Source organism: Nyctereutes procyonoides, unplaced genomic scaffold, assembly GCF_905146905.1.
Source record: "Nyctereutes procyonoides isolate TBG_1078 unplaced genomic scaffold, NYPRO_anot_genome, whole genome shotgun sequence".
NCBI lineage: Eukaryota > Metazoa > Chordata > Mammalia > Carnivora > Canidae > Nyctereutes > Nyctereutes procyonoides.
In genome coordinates, this window is record NW_026575035.1 from 24687490 (window position 1) to 24696535 (window position 9046).

General features: G+C 42.6%; 1 pseudogene; it reads left to right on the plus strand.

Annotated features, from left to right (window-relative positions):
- The first annotated feature begins 262 nt into the window (after positions 1-262).
- LOC129505256 (meiotic nuclear division protein 1 homolog) lies at positions 263-8767 on the plus strand (annotated as a pseudogene).
- Positions 8768-9046: the final 279 nt, after the last annotated feature.

Sequence of the window (9046 nt, forward strand, 5' to 3'; positions counted from 1 at the left end):
CTTTAACATCCAAAATCATAGAGCAAGCAAAACACTAAAAAGTATGGAAAAGAATGTGCACCATTTAAAATCTTCTTTTAGTATAAAATAAATTTATATGTTTTTAACAGTACCCTTTAGAGGTGATGACTTTCTTCTCTTTCTATCATCACTGCATGGAAAAAGAATTAAGATTGTATTTGACTTTTAAAGCACTGAAAACATTTTGAGAGTTTGATATATACCAGACATTGTACAAGCAAAGTGAAGGATCTGGCTGATAATGGAGTAAGGCTGTCAATAAAAATAAATTAAAAAATTAAATAAATAAATAAATAAATAAATAAATAAATAGTGATAAGTTGAGGAGCAACAATATTACAAAGGTGTGAATGGCATAAGAACAGGTGCTTTTTTTCTTCTTGGAAAATAAAAGGTTGGGGGGAAGTGCAGAAAGGCCTTCACAGAAAATGTTAGCTTTGAGCTTTGGTCAGTAGGAGATAATTCTGTAAGTACCTGGAGTAAAGTTTTCCAGGCAGAGGGAACAGCTCACAAAAAGTCAGAGGTATGAGCATGTAGCCTTTGATGTTTACAAGCAGCGCTGGAAGGCAAGCATCCAGCCTGGGGGGAGAACACTGACCCCACTTGCCTGGGAAAGAACGCTAAACATGATTCATGTGCAGTTCTTTCCCTTATCACAAACCAACAAACTCATCTAAAAAGGAAATTTTGAGGAGCCCAGTGTCATCATGTCTCTCCTTCTCGGTGTTCCTGGGCCACACAGGAGGAAAGCCTGGGGACCCACCACCTACCTTCACTCTGACCTCATCACTATCCCTGGTGCCCTCCAGGGCAGGTTCCATTAAACAAGCTGAGCTTTGAAGAACATGATCCAATCATCATACAGCCTCAAAACGACCACAAGTCACCTCAACATCAGTGTCCCAGGCTCCTCGATTAGGGCCACCGAACATGCAGCCGCTTATCAGGACCCAGGAAAGAAAATGCTGAGCAGGCAATGTGGGACATCCCAGATCCCGTAACGCTCTCTTGATCTTTTGACAAATGAGTGGTTTTATGTTTGGTAACCTGTAGAGCACATTTACAAATTACTCACAAGGGATCCCTGGGTGGCGCAGCGGTTTGGTGCCTGCCTTTGGCCCAGGGTGCGATCCTGGAGACCCTGGATCGAATCCCACGTCGGGCTCCCGGTGCGTGGAGCTTGCTTAGCCTGCTTCTCCCTCTGCCTGTGTCTCTGCCTCTCTCTCTCTCTCTGTATGACTATCGTAAATAAATAAATAAAAAAAACAAATTACTCACAATTTCAAGTGTAACTTAACGAATCTTTATGCTAGTTAGATGGTTTCTGTGAAAGTCCATTGGTTTTCACTAAAGGACCCGAATCCCTGCCCTTCTGTGCTTCAGCTTCTGGTTAATAGGAGTTAGTCTTTTAGTCGCTTTATTTGGGAAACACCACACTGAGTTAGTCTTGTTTGCATGCCATGATAGTTTAAATCCTGTCAAAGGAAAAAAGGACTGAGTGTAGAGGAAAAGAGAGCTCATGTGATGGAAATATTTTTTTGAGATGAAAGATGTACTTTAATTAAAGACAAGCAGATTATTTCCCAAAAGAAAGGCATGAGTGCTCTGTCTGTAAAAGATGTCCTTATGGTGTGGTTGGCTGGGAGAGGATTGGAATGTCTAATGATTGTTGGGCTTTCTCAAGTAAAGCTCTTCATGTGAGAAAATGTAAGTTGGAGGCCCTGGAACCTCAGTAATCTGAGAGAAACCAAAAAGACACAGACCTACCAAAAAGCATCTAGAAACTAAAATTAGTTGACATGAAACGACCATGCTAGCAAAAGAGCTTTTTTTTATCCATTCATCTTTCGATGGACACAGATGTGGTTTATGTATACAATGGAATATTACTCAGCCATTAGAAACAACAAATACACACCATTTGCTTCAACGTGGATGGAACTGGAGGGTATTATGCTGAGTGAAATGAGTCAATCGGAGAAGGACGAACATTATATGTTCTCATTCATTTGGGGAATATAAATAATAGTGAAAGGGAATAGAAGGGAAGGGAGAAAAGATAGGTAGGAAATATCAGAAAGGGAGACAGAACATGAAGACTCCTAACTCTGGGAAATGAACTGGGGGTGGTGGAAGGGGAGGAGGGCGGGGCCGGGGGGGAGGGGGGGTGTGAATGGGTGATGGGCACTGAGGGGGGCACTTGACGGGATGAGCACTGGGTGTTATTCTGTATGTTGGCAAATTGAACACCAATAAAAAATAAATTTATTATTTAAAAAAAGAGCTTTTTTTACTTTGAGATCAAAGGGAACAGCTAAAGGCAGAAATAGAAAAATACAAAGAATGTCAGGAGGAGGGGCAAGATGGCGGAAGAGTAGGGTCCCCAAATCACCTGTCCCCAACAAATTACCTAGATAACCTTCAAACCATCCTGAAAATCTACGAATTCGGCCTGAGATTTAAAGAGAGACCAGCCGGAATGCTACAGTGAGAAGAGTCCGCGCTTCTATCAAGGTAGGAAGACGGGGAAAAAGAAATAAAGGAACAAAAGCCCTCCGAGGGGGAGGGGCCCCGCGAGGAGCCGGGCTGAGGCCGGGGCGAGTGTCCCCAGGACAGGAGAGCCCCGTCCCGGAGGAGCAGGAGCTGCACCAACCTTCCCGGGCGGGCGGAAAGGGGCTCGCAGGGAGTTGGAGCAGGACCCAGGAGGGCGGGGATGCCCTCGGGCTCCCGGGGACACTAACAGACACCTGCGAGCGCAGGAGAGTGCTCCGAGCTCCCTAAGGACTGCAGCACGCACCGGAGCAGTTCGGAGGGGCTCCGGAGCGGCTCCAGGGAGGGAGCTGCGGGGCGGGAGCGCAAATCCAACAACGCAGGCCCCGGAGCACAGGGCGCCGGGACACAGCCCAGGATCCGGCCTCCCCCCGGGACAGGCAGAGGCCGGGAGGGCCCAGGACAGCAAGGACGCTCCTGCCCCGAGGTGAGCAGATCAGCGGCCCCGCCCCGGAGCCTCCAGGCCCTGCAGATGGAAAGCCGAGAGCCCCGAGCCCCGTAGTTCCTGCGGAGGCTGAATCCAGGCTTCTAGAGTTGCCATAGCAACTGCAACTGTTCCTCCTGAGACCTCACGGGGTAAACAACCCCCGCTGAGCCCTGCAGCAGGCAGGGGCAGAGCAGCTCCCCCAAGTGCTAACACCTGAGAATCAGCACAGCAGGCCCCTCCCCCAGAAGACCAGCTGGACGGACCACTTCCAGGGGAAGTCAAGGGACTTAAAGTCTACAGAAATACTCCCCCGTGTTTTTTTTTTTCTTTTCTTTTTTCTTTTCTTTTTGATTTCTGATTGCTTCCCCCACCCCCCCTTTTTTTTCTTTTTTTTTTCACCTTTCTTTCTTTTTCTTTCCCTTTTTCTTCTCTTCTTTCCTTTTTCTTTTCTTTTTCTTTTTTCTTTTTCTCTTTTCTTTCCTTCTCTCTCTTTCTCTCCTTTTCCCAATACAACTTGTTTTTGGCCACTCCGCACTGAGCAAAATGACTAGAAGGAAAACCTCACCTCAAAAGAAAGAATCAGAAACAGCCCTCTCTCCCACAGAGCTACAAAATCTGGATTACAATTCAATGTCAGAAAGCCAATTCAGAAGCACTATTATACAGCTACTGGTGGCTCTAGAAAAAAGCATTAAGGACTCACGAGACTTCATGACTGCAGAATTTAGATCCAATCAGGCAGAAATTAAAAATCAACTGAATGAGATGCAATCCAAACTAGAAGTCCTAACGACGAGGGTTAACGAGGTGGAAGAACGAGTGAGTGACATAGAAGACAAGTTAATGGCAAAGAGGGAAACTGAGGAAAAAAGAGATAAACAATTAAAGAACCATGAAGACAGATTAAGGGAAATAAATGACACTCTAAGGAAGAAAAACCTACGTTTAATTGGGGTTCCCGAGGGCGCCGAAAGGGACAGAGGGCCAGAATATGTATTTGAACAAATCATAGCTGAAAACTTTCCCAATCTGGGAAGGGAAACAGGCATTCAGATCCAGGAAATAGAGAGATACCCCCCTAAAATCAATAAAAACCGTTCAACACCTCGACATCTAATAGTGAAGCTTGCAAATTTCAAAGATAAAGAGAAGATCCTTAAAACAGCAAGAGACAAGAAGTCCCTGACTTTCATGGGGAGGAATATTAGGGTAACAGCAGACCTCTCCACAGAGACGTGGCAGGCCAGAAAGGGCTGGCAGGATATATTCAGGGTCCTAAATGAGAAGAACATGCAACCAAGAATACTTTATCCAGCAAGGCTCTCATTCAAAATGGAAGGAGAGATAAAGAGCTTCCAAGACAGGCAGGAACTGAAAGAATATGTGACCTCCAAACCAGCTCTGCAAGAAATTTTAAGGGGGACTCTTAAAATTCCCCTTTAAGAAGAAGTTCAGTGGAACAATCCACAAAAACAAGGACTAAATAGATATCATGATGACACTAAACTCATATCTGTCAATAGTAACTCTGAACGTGAACGGGCTTAATGACCCCATCAAAAGGCGCAGGGTTTCAGACTGGATAAAAAAGCAGGACCCATCTATTTGCTGTCTACAAGAGACTCATTTTAGACAGAAGGACACCTACAACCTGAAAATAAAAGGTTGGAGAACCATTTACCATTCAAATGGTTCTCAAAAGAAAGCAGGGGTAGCCATCCTTATATCAGATAAACTAAAATTCACTCCGAAGACAGTAGTGAGAGATGAAGAGGGACACTATATCATACTTAAAGGATCTATCCAACAAGAGGACTTAACAATCCTCAATATATATGCCCCGAATGTGGGAGCTGCCAAATACTTAAACGAATTATTAACCAAAGTAAAGAAATACTTAGATAATAATACACTTATACTTGGTGACTTCAATCTAGCTCTCTCTACCCTTGATAGGTCTTCTAAACACAACATCTCCAAAGAAACGAGAGCTTTAAATGATACACTGGACCAGATAGATTTCACAGATATCTACAGAACTTTACATCCAAACTCAACTGAATACACATTCTTCTCAAGTGCACACGGAACTTTTTCCAGAATAGACCACATACTGGGTCACAAATCGGGTCTGAACCGATACCAAAAGATTGGGATCGTCCCCTGCATATTCTCAGACCATAACGCCTTGAAATTAGAACTCAATCACAAGAAGAAGTTTGGAAGGACCTCAAACACGTGGAGGTTAAGGACCATCCTGCTAAAAGATAAAAGGGTCAACCAGGAAATTAAGGAAGAATTAAAAAGATTCATGGAAACTAATGAGAATGAAGATACAACTGTTCAAAATCTTTGGGATGCAGCAAAAGCAGTCCTGAGGGGGAAATACATCGCAATACAAGCATCCATTCAAAAACTGGAAAGAACTCAAATACAAAAGCTAACCTTACACATAAAGGAGCTAGAGAAGAAGCAGCAAATCGACCCGACGCCCAGCAGAAGAAGAGAGTTAATTAAAATTCGAGCAGAACTCAACGAAATTGAGACCAGAAGAACTGTGGAACAGATCAATAGAACCAGGAGTTGGTTCTTTGAAAGAATTAATAAGATAGATAAACCATTAGCCAACCTTATTAAAAAGAAGAGAGAGAAGACTCAAATTAATAAAATCATGAATGAGAAAGGAGAGATCACTACCAACACCAAGGAAATACAAACGATTTTAAAAACATATTATGAACAGCTCTACGCCAATAAATTAGGCAATCTAGAAGAAATGGACGCATTCCTGGAAAGCCACAAACTACCAAAACTGGAGCAGGAAGAAATAGAAAACCTGAACAGGCCAATAACCAGGGAGGAAATTGAAGAAGTCATCAAAAACCTCCCAAGACACAAGAGTCCAGGGCCAGATGGCTTCCCAGGGGAATTCTATCAAACGTTTAAAGAAGAAATCATACCTATTCTACTAAAGCTGTTTGGAAAGATAGAAAGAGATGGAGTACTTCCAAATTCATTCTATGAGGCCAGCATCACCTTAATTCCAAAACCAGACAAAGACCCCACCAAAAAGGAGAATTACAGACCAATATCCCTGATGAACATGGATGCAAAAATTCTCAACAAGATACTAGCCAATAGGATCCAACAAAACATTAAGAAAATTATTCACCATGACCAAGTAGGATTTATCCCCGGGATGCAAGGCTGGTTCAACACTCGTAAAACAATCAATGTGATTCATCATATCAGCAAGAGAAAAACCAAGAACCATATGATCCTCTCATTAGATGCAGAGAAAGCATTTGACAAAATACAGCATCCATTCCTGATCAAAACTCTTCAGAGTGTAGGGATAGAGGGAACTTTCCTCGATATCTTAAAAGCCATCTACGAAAAGCCCACAGCAAATATCATTCTCAATGGGGAAGCACTGGGAGCCTTCCCCCTAAGATCAGGAACCAGACAGGGATGTCCACTCTCACCACTGCTATTCAACATAGTATTGGAAGTCCTAGCCTCAGCAATCAGACAACAAAAAGACATTAAAGGCATTCAAATTGGCAAAGAAGAAGTCAAACTCTCCCTCTTCGCCGATGACATGATACTCTACATAGAAAACCCAAAAGCCTCCACCCCAAGATTGCTAGAACTCATACAGCAATTTGGTAGCGTGGCAGGATACAAAATCAATGCCCAGAAATCAATGGCATTCCTATACACTAACAATGAGAGTGAAGAAAGAGAAATTAAGGAGTCAATCCTATTTACAATTGCACCCAAAAGCATAAGATACCTAGGAATAAACCTAACCAAAGAGGTAAAGGATCTATACCCTAAAAACTATAGAACACTTCTGAAAGAAATTGAGGAAGACACAAAGAGATGGAAAAATATTCCATGCTCATGGATTGGCAGAATTAATATTGTGAAAATGTCAATGCTACCCAGGGCAATTTACACGTTCAATGCAATCCCTATCAAAATACCATGGACTTTTTTCAGAGACTTAGAACAAATTATTGTAAGATTTGTGTGGAATCAGAAAAGACCCCGAATAGCCAGGGGAATTTTAAAAAAGAAAACCATAGCTGGGGGCATCACAATGCCAGATTTCAGGTTGTACTACAAAGCTGTGGTCATCAAGACAGTGTGGTACTGGCACAAAAACAGACACATAGACCAATGGAACAGAATAGAGAATCCAGAAATGGACCCTGAACTTTATGGTCAACTAATATTCGACAAAGGAGGAAAGACGATCCACTGGAAGAAAGACACTCTCTTCAATAAATGGTGCTGGGAAAATTGGTCATCCACATGCAGAAGAATGAAACTAGACCACTCTCTTGCACCATACACAAAGATAAACTCAAAATGGATGAAAGATTTAAATGTGAGACAAGACTCCATCAAAATCCTAGAGGAGAACACAGGCAACACCCTTTTTGAACTTGGCCACAGTAACTTCTTGCAAGATACATCCACGAAAACAAAAGAAACAAAAGCAAAAATGAACTATTGGGACTTCATCAAGATAAGAAGCTTTTGCACAGCAAAGGATACAGTCAACAAAACTCAAAGACAACCTACAGAATGGGAGAAGATATTTGCAAATAACATATCAGATAAAGGGCTAGTTTCCAAAATCTATAAAGAACTTATTAAACTCAACACCAAAGAAACAAACAATCCAATCATGAAATGGGCAAAAGACATGAAGAGAAATCTCACAGAGGAAGACATAGACATGGCCAACATGCACATGAGAAAATGCTCTGCATCACTTGCCATCAGGGAAATACAAATCAAAACCACAATGAGATACCACCTCACACCAGTGAGAATGGGGAAAATTAATAAGGCAGGAAACAACAAATGTTGGAGAGGATGCGGAGAAAAGGGAACCCTCTTACACTGTTGGTGGGAATGTGAACTGGTGCAGCCACTCTGGAAAACTGTGTGGAGGTTCCTCAAAGAATTAAAAATAGACCTGCCCTACGACCCAGCAATTGCACTGTTAGGGATTTACCCCGAAGATTCAGATGCAATGAAACGCCGGGGCACCTGCACCCCGATGTTTCTAGCAGCCATGTCCACAATAGCCAAACTGTGGAAGGAGCCTCGGTGCCCATCGAAAGATGAATGGATAAAGAAGATGTGGTTTATGTATACAATGGAATATTACTCAGCCATTAGAAACAACAAATACCCACCATTTGCTTCAACGTGGATGGAACTGGAGGGTATTATGCTGAGTGAAGTAAGTCAATCGGAGAAGGACAAACAGTGTATGTTCTCACTCATTTGGGGAATATGAATAATAGTGAAGGGGAATATAAGGGAAGGGAGAAGAAATGTGTGGGAGATATCAGAAAGGGACACAGAACATAAAGACTCCTAACTCTGGGAAACGAACTAGGGGTGGTGGAAGGGGAGGAGGGCGGGGGGTGGGGGTGAATGGGTGACGGGCACGGAGGGGGACACTTGACGGGATGAGCACTGGGTGTTATTCTGTATGTTGGTAAATTGAACACCAATAAAAATTAATTTATAAAATAAAAAAAAAAAAAAAGAAAAATACAAAGAATGTGACCCGGAAGTTGTAGAGGAAATGCACCAAGAAACAAAGTAGCCAAAAAAGCTGCTGGCAGATGGAGTATAACATATTTGCAATAAAATCTTGGGCCAAAAGAGAATTTGGACTTGAAGAAAATAAAACTGATAAAAAATTTTGGAATTCCAGAATACTCTGACCAAATAGATTGAGAAGTTCGATGTTGGTGAAGGACCCACGTGCTTGTGAATATGTACATTTTTATATAATTCAATGAAATGTATTGAATTGTCACTTGTCTAAGTCTGTGTTTATCATTTCATTAATTTTAAATAAAGTACAAGGTGTAAAAAAAAAAAGGAAGAAGGGATCCCTGGGTGGCGCAGCGGTTTGGCGCCTGCCTTTGGCCCAGGGCGCGATCCTGGAGACCCGGGATCGAATCCCACATCGGGCTCCCGGTGCATGGAGCCTGCTTCTCCCTCTGCCTATGT